This window comes from Urocampus carinirostris, chromosome 13, assembly GCF_059441175.1.
Source record: "Urocampus carinirostris isolate Australia breed hairy pipefish chromosome 13, RoL_Ucar_1.0, whole genome shotgun sequence".
NCBI classification, from domain to species: Eukaryota; Metazoa; Chordata; class Actinopteri; order Syngnathiformes; family Syngnathidae; genus Urocampus; species Urocampus carinirostris.
The window spans coordinates 29,051,323-29,064,213 of NC_142361.1; the positions used below are offsets into that span (position 1 = coordinate 29,051,323).

The following is a 12,891-nucleotide window of genomic DNA, read 5'->3' on the forward strand; positions in this document are numbered from 1 at the left end:
TTTAATACATTGTTACAATTTGTAGTCATGTCTATGTATACTGCAGTGTACACAATTACGATTGTTCTCCACACTCGCTGCCTATCAGTGGTTCTTCGGCATTAATTGAACTATTCCGATCATGCGTGATTGAGAAGTTAAATGAAAAAGCACGCATGTCAAGCCATGCAGAATGTGTGTTCAACGCCGCGGTGAATCGGAAGGTAATTTGTAGGAGCCATTAACCACACACTCGTTATTGCGTGTGTGTCTGTCTTCACTGAATTTAGTGTCTGAGCTTTTATTATGAGGTCTCAAAATAATGTACAGTATCCCCTTGATTTTTTTCTCAAAGAACGCATTTGTAAAGTAATACCATAATTGCGCAAAGTACGTATTACTCCGTAGAACATATTAATAGGAAAATAAATCTGCAATTTGCCAGGGTCAAACTGAGAAATGACGAGAGAGTACTGTATTAGATTCATGTTAAGACTCTTCCTTTATAAACCGCTAGACATGGTTTTTCAAGCATGGTGCATTAAGGACAGTCTTTATTATCATTATTGAATATGAAACATGACATTTAAATTCTGAGTAAACATGATTTTTAATAGGCAATAATTACCACTAAGACTCATACAACTATGTCCCTTTTAGCATGACAAGTCGTCCGACGTCTGCCGGCATGCTAGCAGTTATTTGTCAGAAAGAATGGTCGAGAGCCACAGCACGCAGACAGGCTCCGCCTGCTCGCTGAGCCATTTGTTCTCGGCTAACGACGCAGAAGAAACCTGCTGGACCCAACATCCATCCTGCTGGAAGCAAAAATATCCAAAACCATCTGGCAGCAAGGCCCTATAGTAAATTACAATGATGGACTCGCACCATCTGAAACCGCGAAGCTCGGCTGAAAAGCGCAGTGCATGTCTCAGTTTTCCCCGACAACAAATCACAGCGAAAAATAAAAAATAGCGCTTTGGAAATACTGGAATTTCAAAGCTCCTTAAGAAATAAGACCTTGCCACTTGAGTTGATTTATGTTCTGCTTCTCTTCTGAGAATGACCAATGTGACTGGGAAGTAGACCAGAGTCCAAAGCTGGGGTTTTTTTCCCAAGCGCACATGAGAGCTCATGTCCTTGTCCATCACGCCGACACATTGTGAGCCTAGGCCAGCGCGTTACTTCAAACGCACATCTGTTTTCGCTTGAATGGCGGGTGAGTCAGCTCGACTTTGTACCGTCGTAAATAGCGGAGGTTTGTCTGCGACGGTCACGGACGATAAAGATTTACGAGGCGTATTTGCCTGCTGCTGAGAAAACGCTTCAAAGTTGGTCATCATCATATTTCACAGCTGGTGGAAGATGGAGGCCAACATGTGACGCTTGTGCTTGGAGCTCATTGTTTAGAATGTTTTATAAGGATACGGGAGACGTCGCCAGGCGGCAGCCTCGATCGTGTTAAGACGCTCGGGCGTAGGCCGACACTTAGAGGCTTGTTTCTAACATTCCGTAACAGCATGAAACTTCATTTTACTTGTCCTGCTTTCACACTGCTGTGAGATGGCATTCCACGCCTCAGTGGGGAGTCAACCATGATGGGTGGAGTGGTCAGTCTTCCATTTCCTTGCTTGTGTCTGACATCTTATAACTCAAAATTCTTTGTCACATGTTGTAAAGATTATTTGACAATCTGGAACAACTTCCGTTCTCAGATGTCTTTAAGTTCTGAACTGAGTCAATGACATATCCGCCCTGGTTTATTCCTGGACGCTGGATATTTCAGCTGAAAATGAAAATCTCCATTCTGATCCCTGCATACATCGTCCCTCCAATTGTTCTTTCTTCATTAATGCAATTTTCATGAAACACCCAAAGACATCCAAACACGTCTTTAATTACTTTTTGCAAGACATTGTAGAGTAGGATATAATGTAACTTTGGACTGGGAAAGAGGCTTTCTCAATTTCAACAGGGACCATGTTACAGACAATGTTCATCCCACTAGTCAGTTCAGAATTTTCATTATAATCATCATAATATATTTAAATGATGCACAATTCTTTCTCATTCACGACTATTGCCCTATTATTACAACTTAGGCCAGTCTTTAAGCATCCTAATAATCTTTTTATCTCTTTTTCTTTTTGAAAACATCATGAAATGTTAACCCTGGAGTTTCACGTCCGATCTTGTTGCATACAAAGTTTCACAACATTTACATCAATGACAAAAAAGAAGATTCAAATCAATTTCAGTTCTCTTTTACTGGGGAATTTACAGTGGGGTCAAATGAAACTTCGAAAAGGGGATACAGCTTGTTCAAGATCAGCCAGGATTACGTTTTAGATATTCCCCACAGAGTTGAATATTTCACGATAGTCGCATTGACTTTTAAACATCATTTATATTGTTAGGGAAAGAGTATAGTTTAGTCTGATGCAACTTCTGAGAACAGAGATCAGGCATGCTCGTCTCATCCTAACACTGTGTTTTTCTTAAGTAGTTGTCATTTTTTTAAGAACTGTTAGAATATAAAAGGTCTATATTGTCAGTGATAACAATAAATGCACACTGTTTACAACAAGATTAGATGTGGTAATCCAGAATGATATTTTATCTCAATAAGAAACATATTTCTTTGACGGAAGAAGATGCCCCAGTGTTTGTTTTGGAAAGCTCAATTTTAAAGTATTCTTAAAGGAATTTATTCTGTGGAATTGGAAATCAGTCAAATTCCAGAATAAACTATTTACGAAGTTAAAAATCACTAGGATTAAACCACGGGTTCTTGGATCTGTCGTTATTCTGCTGGGACCAAAAAAAACCCCTCCAAGGTTCTTTCAGTGACTTCAAACAGCAAGGTAAAAAAACAGACATGTCCTCAAAGTGCACACAAACAGAATTATTCAAAAACTGCAAGAGGAGTGCCATCCGGTAATAGAGTGCTAACGACACTTGATGGAAGGTGACTTCTCTGAGAGCTGCCACATCAAGAGTTCAGCAGTTAAAGCTGTCACCAAGCAGAGGTGGTTGTATACTTGCATTTTAATACACGCAAAAAAAAAAAAATGAAGGACCGCTTTCTCCAGAATTCAGTGCTCGTAACTCTAAATGCGGACAGCGCAGGCAAAGGTTACCGCAACCTCTCCAACTTTCCAGTTCATCCATCTTCATGGGATCGGTGTCTGCTTACCAAGATAAAGAAAACAGAGCCTGCTTTGATCATCACTGCCATGAGCTGTGATGTGCAGCAGGGGAAACACTGCATCATCGTAGCCGTCCACGTATGCTGGGATGATGACAAACGGATCATCTGTATGTAAGCCACAGCATGTGCTTTGAATCAGCATATGTGGACTTAAATTTTTCTGCTTATTCATATTACTCACACTTAGTAAGTTTACAATTTAGGATGAAAATATTGTAAAAAAAAGTTGGATTTTGTAATGCCATGTCAATGCTCACAGTAATCCGTATATGGTCTCATACGGACTACGATTCGTCCAACTAAGACGATTGGTTTACTCTGCTCTAAAAATACAGTGAGACCAACCAAATATCGTATTTTTTGGATTTTAAATCACACAAACCAGAATTTGCATCACTTAGAAAGAAAAAGACCCCTCCGCAGTGTGGATGGACTTTCCCTAAGAGATAAGGTGAGAAGCTCTGTCATCCAGGAGGGACTCTGTGTAGAGCCACTGCTCCTCTGCATTGTGAGGAGCCAGTTGAGGTGTTTGGGGCATCTGATAAGGATGCCTCCTAGACGCCTCCCTCAGGAGGTTTGCTTGGGGTTGTCCATCGATACGATGATGACCATCTTCTTTTAATTGTGAGTCTGCTGATGTTTGAAGAGTCCGATCCTGGATCCACAGATGCGGTTACAGACAGAGCATGTGAAGGGGGTTCTGGGGGGAGCAGGGGTGGCCTGGCGAGCATGTCTCTTTGCACGCTTTGCTGCACGGTGTTGCATGCGCTGTTCCTCCATGTAATCCACTCCATGTGAGCAGTGGGAGCGCCAGAGGTCTCGGCAGGAAGCAAGTTCCTCCAGTGAGGAGGGGTTTATCCGACATCTCTTCAGGATGTTCTTCATTTGGTCTTTGAACCGCTTCTTCTGCCCACCAGCACTGCGTTGGCCTAGATGTAACTGACCATAGAGGATACGGCGTGGCAGTCTGTGGCTGGGCATTCGAACAACATGCCCCAGCCACCTAAGTTGGCGTTGGGCCATAATGGATTCCATGCTGCAGCTGCCTGCCCTCTCCAACACCTCTGTGTGCGGCACTCTGTCCCTCCATGTGATGCCAAGGATCTTCTGAAGACATCTTACATGGAAGGTCTCGAGGCTCTTCAGATGGCGGCTGTAGATAGTCCATGCCTCACATCCATACAGTAATGTCGTGATACATACAGCTCTGTAGACCAGCATTTTGGTGTGGAGTCTAAGGTTGTTGTTTTGAAAGACCCTTATCCTTAGTCGACCGAAGGATGCTGATGCTTGCTTGAGGCGGCTCTGGATCTCATCATCCAATGAGCAGGTGTCAGACACTATGCTCCCCAGATATTTGAAGGTGGGCACCATGAGCAGGTGTTGCCCTGCTGCTGTGAGGGTTATTGGGTTTGGTAAGAGGTCAGCACTGGACTGACAGAGTACCTCTGTCTTCTGGGTGTTGATCGTCAGTCCCATTCTGGTGTATGCAGTTACAGCTGCCGAGAGAATGTTTTGCAGAGCCTCCGGTGTATGGGCAACCAGGGCACAGTCATCAGCATACTGTAGCTCAATGATGGTCTCTGAAGTCAGTTTGGTAGTTGCCTGTAGCCTCCTGATGTTAAACAGGTTACCATCAGCCCTGAAGTTGATGGTAACTCCAGCCTGCTCCTCCATCCTTCTACGTAGCAGTGTTGTAACACAGACGAGGAAGATGTTGAAGAGAACTGGAGCCAGCACACAGCCTTGCCTCACTCCAGTTTCGACGCCAAAGGGCTCTGAGCTGTGTCTTCCAACTACCACTCTGGCCGTCATCCCTGAATGGAACTGTGCAAGAATGGTGAGAAACTTGGGTGGACACCCAAATCTCTTCAGGACTTGCCACAGTAGGTCCCTGTTCACTGTGTCAAATGCCTTTGAAAGATCGACAAAGGCGATGAACAAGTCCTTGTGCTGCTCCCGGCATTTCTCTTGGAGCTGACGTGTCACAGAGATCATGTCGACTGTTCCCCTGTCCTTTCGAAAACCACACTGTGACTCTGGGATGACGCGTTCCGATATTTTGGAGATGAGTCTGCGGAGCATGACCTTGGCAAGGACCTTTCCAGCAGTGGCCAACAAAGAGATACCCCTACTGTTGGAGCAGATGGATTTATCTCCTTTATTCTTAAAGATGGTCACAATGTTCGCATCTTTCCACAGTTGCGGGACACACTCTCGTCTCCACACCTCTGAAATATATTGAAACAGTGTCCGTGTACAGAGGTAGCCTCCTACCTTGAGAAGTTCAGCTGGGATGTTGTCAGGTCCAGGGGATTTATTGTTTTTCAGGGTTTTGACTGCATGCAGGATTTCATTGAAAGTTGGCGGGAGGTCGAGGTCTGGCAATGTAGGATGTTCAGGGAGCTCTGAAAGGACAGTTGGGTCCACTGGGGTGGGCTGGTTGAGCAGGGTGTTGAAATGCTCAGCCCACCGCTCCACTATCATAGCCTGATCCTTGATTAGAGATGTTCCATCAGCAGATCTAACAGGTGCCAGTGAGCAGTGTCTGGGGCCATAGATGGTTTTTACTGCATCATAGAAACTGTGCATATCGCTTCTATCAGCGTGAGACTGGATTTCATTGGCTTTTGAGATCCACCACTCATTTTGCAGTTTTCTGAGAGTTCTCTGGGCCTCGGAACGAAGGGCTTGCCATAGCTTTTTATGGAATTGAGATTGTGGGTTGTTAAGGGTGGCTCTGTGTGCCTTGTGCATTCTGTCCAGGAGGGTTGAGATCTCTCCGGCATTCTGGTCAAACCAGTCCTGGTGTTTTTTAGTTTTAAAACCAACGGTTTGGGCTGCAGTGTCAAAGAGGGTGGTAGATATATAGGTCCACTTCTCATCCATCCCAGCCTCTGACATGACCAGCTGCTCAATGTTTGCCAGCCTCTCAGCTAGAGAGCAACGGAAGTTGTCAAGGGTGTCGCTACTGGAGAGTTTGGCACAGTTGAGTGTCTTCCTCTTTGAACCACCATGACGTGCTAGGGGCCGGACATGCATTCTGACCTTTGTCAGAATCATGCGGTGGTCGGTCCAACAGTCTGCCCCACGCATAGCTCTTGTAATGAGCACGTCCTTCAGGTCAGCCCTCCTCACGATCGCGTAGTCAATCAGATGCCAGTGTTTGGACCTGGGATGCATCCAGGATGCCTTATATTTATTCTTTTGTTGGAAGATGGTGTTTGTGATGGTAAGGTTATGTTCCGCGCACAGACTAAGAAGTCTCATGCCATTGGAATTAACTTTTCCAATGCCATGGGCACCAATCACACCATCCCAGTTTTGCAAGTTCTTTCCGACTCTTGCATTGAAATCACCAAGCAGCATGATTTTGTCATTCCTCGGGATGTGACTGAGGATGTCATCGAGTGCCTGGTAGAAGCGATCCTTCTCTTCATCATTCGATGGCAGTGTTGGTGCATAGGCACTAACTAATGTGACATGTCTGCATTTTGCAAGTGGGATGCGAAGAGTCATTAGTCTTTCACTGACACCCACTGGTGACTCTGTGAGCTTCAGCAGTAGAGTGTTCTTAATTGCAAAACCAACTCCGTGAAGATGGTGTCCGCCCATGGGGTATCCCTTCCAAAAGAATGTATAACCCTCCTCCTCTTCATTGAGTGAGCCTTCCTCAAGGAGTCTGGTCTCGCTGAGCGCTGCCACATCCACATTATATCGCTTCAGCTCGTTGGCAATGAGTGCTGTTCTGCGCTGTGGTCTGTCCAGACTGGTATCCAGGAGTGTCCTTATGTTCCATGCTGCAATTCTAAATGCTATTGTTTTTCGACCGCATAGTGGAATGTCCCGACAGGCGCGGTTTCCTGTCCGGGTACTGTGCTGAGTGGGCAATCTTTAGGCCACCTTTTCTAGGCGTTTCCCCAATTGGGGTGAGCAGTGCGGCCACTAAATAGTGCTGCTCAGACGCACAGGGGTCTGCCGGAAACAGCTGCCACTCAATCCCAGCTGCTAACGACCCTTGCCCTGTGCCGCTGACGTGCAGAGGTCCAGCTAAGAGCTTCCAGCTCATTCAAACCTGCTCCCGTCACTGGTTACTCCATCGCCGCCAGACTTTTGTGGTCGGGGACTCAGGTAAAAGAAGATACCTGCGCAATGATGGTTTTTAAAGTGGCGTAAGGGGTGCGCTTTCCCCAACGCCACTATCTTGATTGTAGAGAAGATGGATCCAGTGGCAAGGGAGACCCTAGACGACCGGCATCTTCCCACAACTGCAGGCGGCTGCCGGAATCCAGGTCTGTGGGAAACCGCCTCAAAGCGTGCCGCCACCAGCTTTTGGGATCACTCTTAGTCTGGACTCTACCCTTCGACCTGTTCGGCTTGGGTAACCCTGCCAGGAGTACGAGACTCCCGCCGACATAGCTCTAGGGGTCATTGAGACGCACAAAGTGCCCCACCACGATAAGGTGGTGATCCGTCGGGGCACCCCTCAGGAGGTATTCCAGGCATGTCCCACCAGCAGGAGGCCCTGGGGACGGCCCAGGACACATTGAAGAGACTACGTCTCTAGGCTGCCCTGGGAACGCCTCGGAATCCTGTCGAATGACCTGGAAGAAGTGGCAGAGGATAGGAAAGTCTGGGCTTTCCTGCTAAGGCTGCTGCCTCCGTGATCCGAAAAAACATATTAGTCGCTCTGGAATATAAGTTTTAAGGGAAATTTATTGGATAAAATCCAACACCAAAACAAACATGTCATCTTCCGAGTCATACCTAATTGGTAAAATGGCGGCGCCCTCTGTTGGCTGCGGCTGCATCGGCTCGCTACAACGGGTCAGGTGTATCGACATTTCGTTCTGTGTACATTGTTACAAAGAATGACAATACAAAGGAAATTATTATTATTATTATTATTATTATCTTAAAAGGCAATTTTAAACAAAAATAAAATTGAATGCGTGAAATTATTAACACATTCATCTATCATTTTACATGTTATATCCACAAGAGGTCGTTTCAGGCATGTGATAGTAATTTCAACATTGCTGGTGTTGTGCTGAAAAATGTCCCCCTACCATACGTCACTTGCACAAACATCACTAAGATGATTCAATAATTCTGACACAAAGGGGCCAACCCAATACTTCGATCAATTGGACACTTTATTCTGGGTTGTTTTACACAAAATGACCCAATTGTTTGGGTTGTTTTAAACATGCTAAGGGGCCGGTCACACAGACATTTGTGGCTGAATCACGGCTAAAATTTTGCGGGTTTTTTTTGCCCGTGGTTGCCCGGGATGGAAAATGCGCAAAATTTGACAACCCGCCGTTCGTCTGTGGTATGGCCGGAAAAAAGACGCCGGCGACTGTTCCGCTTCCTCATCGCGTCATTTTTGCGTCATTTTCTCGTGTGGACCACGGGTATAAAACCTCCCGAGCCGGTGTTGTGCCCAAATCCGACTCCTACGCAACACACCCACCCAACCCACACCCTCGCGTGAACGCGCATTCTGCTGCGCTCGCTTTCGACCTTTTCATCCGCGTTAACAAACGCATTTTGTAGAATACGATCGCACTTTATTGTTTAAATAAACGCGTTATATAGACTAGGATCTCCCAATTATTATAATTAGCTCGCTTTATTGTTTTAATAAGCGTTTAATATAGAATACGATCGCTTCTGATGAAAGCGCAGCAGAATGCGCATTCACGCGAGGGGGGAAGGATTTACCGTTCGATTACGTTCACAACAAAAATAAAGACGGAATGGATTATGTTGTATTACATTCCCAACGATTGCAAGACGAAGTGAACTTGGTTATATGTTCGCCATTTCATTTCCTATAAGTGAGATAAAACGAGGTATAAATAGTTGGAGGAGCGAGGAAATGCAAATCTCGGCAGGAATGTATTTATCGGGCTGTAGAATTCATAAACGCTCTAGACACAGTCCCGTGAATATCAAGATTACAAGCTATGGCATCATATTTATTTTAATATCTTGAAAAGAAATGTCAAGAAATAAATATGGGTTAAGACGAGATCACTACGCTGACGGGGAGGGGTTTATTGAGGGTAATTGTTTTATCTATTTTTCTAATTATTCATTATCGATCAGTTCATAACACGTTACAAAGCTTAGGAGCCGGGACTCTTACTCTCGGCCAAAAGGGGTTTTGGGGTTTTTAAGGGTTATTGTTCTATCTTCGTTATTCATTATCCATTATCCGTTATCGGTCAGTTCATAATACGCTACAAAGCCTAGGAGCCGGGACACTTACTCTCAGCCAAAAGGCCAAGCTAAGGTCCTAGCCCTCAAGCCTTGCTGCGATCATTGCGAAGGCCAGGCTAAGGACCTAGCATCAAAGCCTTGCTACGACCATTGTTAATGCACCGAAAGATTTATTCGAAATGAAGAGAAACTACGCTGACGGTGATCCATGTTCACCCCCTTGACGTCACGAGCACAATGGTGTGCTCGGCAAATCGCGCTGTATATACGCGGAGAAAGGCGTTTGACTGTCACACGCGTAACACGCTAATTTTACGTAATAACACCGCGATACAGGCGCAGAACATGCTATTACCATGCTCCGCCCACGATTACCCGCTGAAATTTCCCGTCCTACCCATGTGTAACTACGCCCTGGCCGCGGCCAGAGCACGTCGTTCCGCGTCATTTCCGCGTCATTACCTCGTGTTGACCACGTGTGCGGCACGCGGTTTAACACGTGCTCAAACTTTTGAGCAGCTCAGAAGTTTTGAACGCGGCCAACCACGTGAAAATTTCCGACCGCGAGTAAAGCACTCCTCTATCTCGTCTATATGGCGGTCTCAAAACGTCCAACAGCGCCCAACGACATCTGCTTCACGGCCAGAAGTTTACGGCCGCGGTCCAGCCTCGATAAACTCGTGAAAGGCCGTGTCCACGCGCTCTCAAGAATTGAACAGCGCAAAATTTTTTCGCGCTGCCACCCGCGCGCAAATTTCCGAACTCGTGTTATGCACTGCCGTAACTCGTCTGAATGGCGATCTCAATGCGTCCTATAGCGTCCGCCTCAAAGTCAGAAATTTCTGGCCGTGATTCAGCCGCAAATGTCTGTGTGACCGGCCCCTAACATAGATTGATGTTGCACCAAATGAAACTAAGTATTGGGTTGGTCTATATTTGACCTGACTCAACTGTTTTTAGACTGCATTTTATATTCCGAAATCATGTTTATGTAAAACCCATTTGGTTTTATTGCCATTTTTTCTTTGTTGGTACAAACTTAGATAGTTCTAGCTACCTCTCTAAACAAGCTACTTGTGAATTGATTAATTCCGTCAGAAAGTTTTCAATTTATTGTAGCAAAAGTGCTACACAAATGAATAATAATGCGTCATTAGCAGTACATTCTATGTATAATTTGTCTTTCATTAAGATATTTTATCTTATTTATATAATAAAATAAAGAATTAACCTTTAAAGAAGCAAAACAGTTGTATCGAGAAGAATGTACATCATTTTGCTTATTTTGAGAGATTATTTTTCTAGCTGTGTTTTCAAAATTGCCTGGAACAATTAAAATAAGCACAAAGTTTAAGATTGCTTTAAGTTGTAATTTTCTTATTTTGTAAAAAACACGAGATAAGTATATACTTGAAATGAGCAACATTTTTAGCCAAAAGGGGTAAGATTTTATTTTTTTGCTGTGGGTATCAATGCTTATGTCGCTCAAGACCGTGTTCTTAGCGACCAATGTACAGCCAGAATCTTTAACCACACAAGACACTGCAAAACGTATTATTTGTGTACTGTAACAAGCAATCAATCATGCAAGTGTTTTTATCCATCAACAATTTAGACCAGCCAATTAACCTGACATGCTTGTTTTTGGAATGTGGGAGGAAACAGGAGTGCCTGGAGGAAACCCACACAAGCACGGGGAGAACATGCAAACTCCACACAGGAAGGTTCGCTCTCATGTCCTCAGAACTGTGCCGCGGACGCACTAACCACTGCGCCACCGTGCTGCCCTAGGTGTATCTATACTAAGGTATAATTGTTTGCAGCTTTGCACCTATATCTGGGTCTTATGGGTTAAACAACATTTTTTCACCATGCCTTTCTCGTTTCCCGTGAATTGTAAGAGAAAAAGCCTACCCACTGATTTTGTTCCTATAATATAGGTAAAAAGCAGCGAGGCTACTAAAATAAAAGTGATCTGCAGTTCAGAAAATACCGCATAACAAATCAAAAGCTAAGCTCGGATGCGAGCCACGTTGATTATCCACAGCGGACGTTAAATCAAAAGCCTTAAATCAACGCCGATTGCTTAAATGAACTCGAAGGCCGTCAAAGTTGCTCGGCTAAGTGCACGGAGGAAACATGAAGTCATCCGTCAAAGCAACAGCCTCCCCTTTCGACAACTTTCAACGATGGCAGTTTAGTCATCCATTAGTCACGTACGCCCCCTTTCCAGATGTTCGGGCAAAGAAAGCGGCAGGTGTAGATCAGCGTGAGCTCAGCTGAGCTTTAAAAGGCAACGCTTAGCACCCAGCGCTCCGTCATCTGGCCTCTCCCCGGCCTCCACCAGCCTCTCGACAGCCCATTCCTCATCATTTAGCCCGTTTTGGCAAAACCCAAAGCCCCTCTAATGGGCTGCCCTGAATGCTTCCAGATGTTTGTTTATTTGTTGTGCTGCAACTATAAAACAGTTTACTTCCCGGTTTGGATGCGGTCCCATTGCTCCCATTTTTTGGAGTTACCCCCACATGAAACGGAGGCGGTGAACAAAAGTGATGTGCCCCACGGGCGTCGTGGGGAAGTTGTAATTTTCCGTCTTTTCTTTAAAGCTTTGAAGGCTGCTTCCCTCCTGGGATTTTAATAACAGTTGCGCACCATTTAAGATACATCCATACAAAGTAGCTGGAAGCTGGCCCAAAACAACAAGATTAAAGGGGCCCGAGGCACATCGGAGTCGTTCTTCCTTGTCTGTTTACTCGGCTTGTACAAAGATATCCCTTTCATTTACTGTTGTCACTGTTGAGGAATGGCCTACTCAAATTTAATCTGATACCTGTATGAAAGCAGCTAGCGCCAGACGCATTTATTTACATGGAGAGAGGAAATGAAAGGCGTTTTTATTAAAATACTCGTGGCGCACATGGATGTATCAATCAAGTCTGAAAGGTCTGTTTCACTTGTCAGGCTGAAATTAGATCTGTGGATTAGACTTGTGAGTTAGAAGGTGACAGGCTGACTCCTAAATTATTTTGCATGGAACAGATGGAGAAGCTTAAGTTGAATTTGTGAGAAAGCGCTCGAGAGCTAGTCCAGGTTTTGCTTGCATTGTCCAGAAAACAAATGCAATCAATTGATTTGAAGCTGTTAATCAGGGGTCACCACTGTGTTCCTGCAAGCACCACATAGTCCTTGAAGAACAGCTGAGTCGCTTAAACACCGGTGCTAAAAACAGCTCACCAGGTATCTGTCATTGTGATTTTCTAGGAAATTTGACATCTAACTGGCATGCGGAATCAGTGACATGCTCCGTGTCTTTACAAACATGATCAATTTTTCCCGAGTGCTTTTGAAAACAATTCAATAATTTATATAAGCAAATCACTCAGTGTATTTGAACTAGGCAGATGTTTTTGCGGTTGACCAAGCCTATTTTTAGACTCTACTTCCAATAAATACAAACAGTAATAACATAGTAA

The 12,891-nt window shown here is 44.7% G+C and overlaps 2 protein-coding genes across 5 annotated transcripts in view; one reads left to right on the forward strand and one right to left on the reverse strand.

Annotated features, from left to right (window-relative positions):
• LOC148354264 (uncharacterized) overlaps positions 1-12,891 on the forward strand; it is a 109,807-nt gene that overhangs the window by 38,544 nt on the left and 58,372 nt on the right. Inside the window, exon 3 of one of the 4 annotated variants that reach the window (XR_015852557.1) lies at positions 640-996. The exons of the other annotated variants lie outside the window; for them this stretch is intronic. The gene's annotated coding sequence lies outside the window, so the exon portion shown is untranslated. Of the gene's footprint in view, positions 1-639; positions 997-12,891 lie in introns of those variants that run through there. 4 annotated transcript variants of the gene reach the window in all.
• lrmda (leucine rich melanocyte differentiation associated) overlaps positions 1-12,891 on the reverse strand; it is a 451,150-nt gene that overhangs the window by 26,439 nt on the left and 411,820 nt on the right. The window lies entirely within an intron of this gene.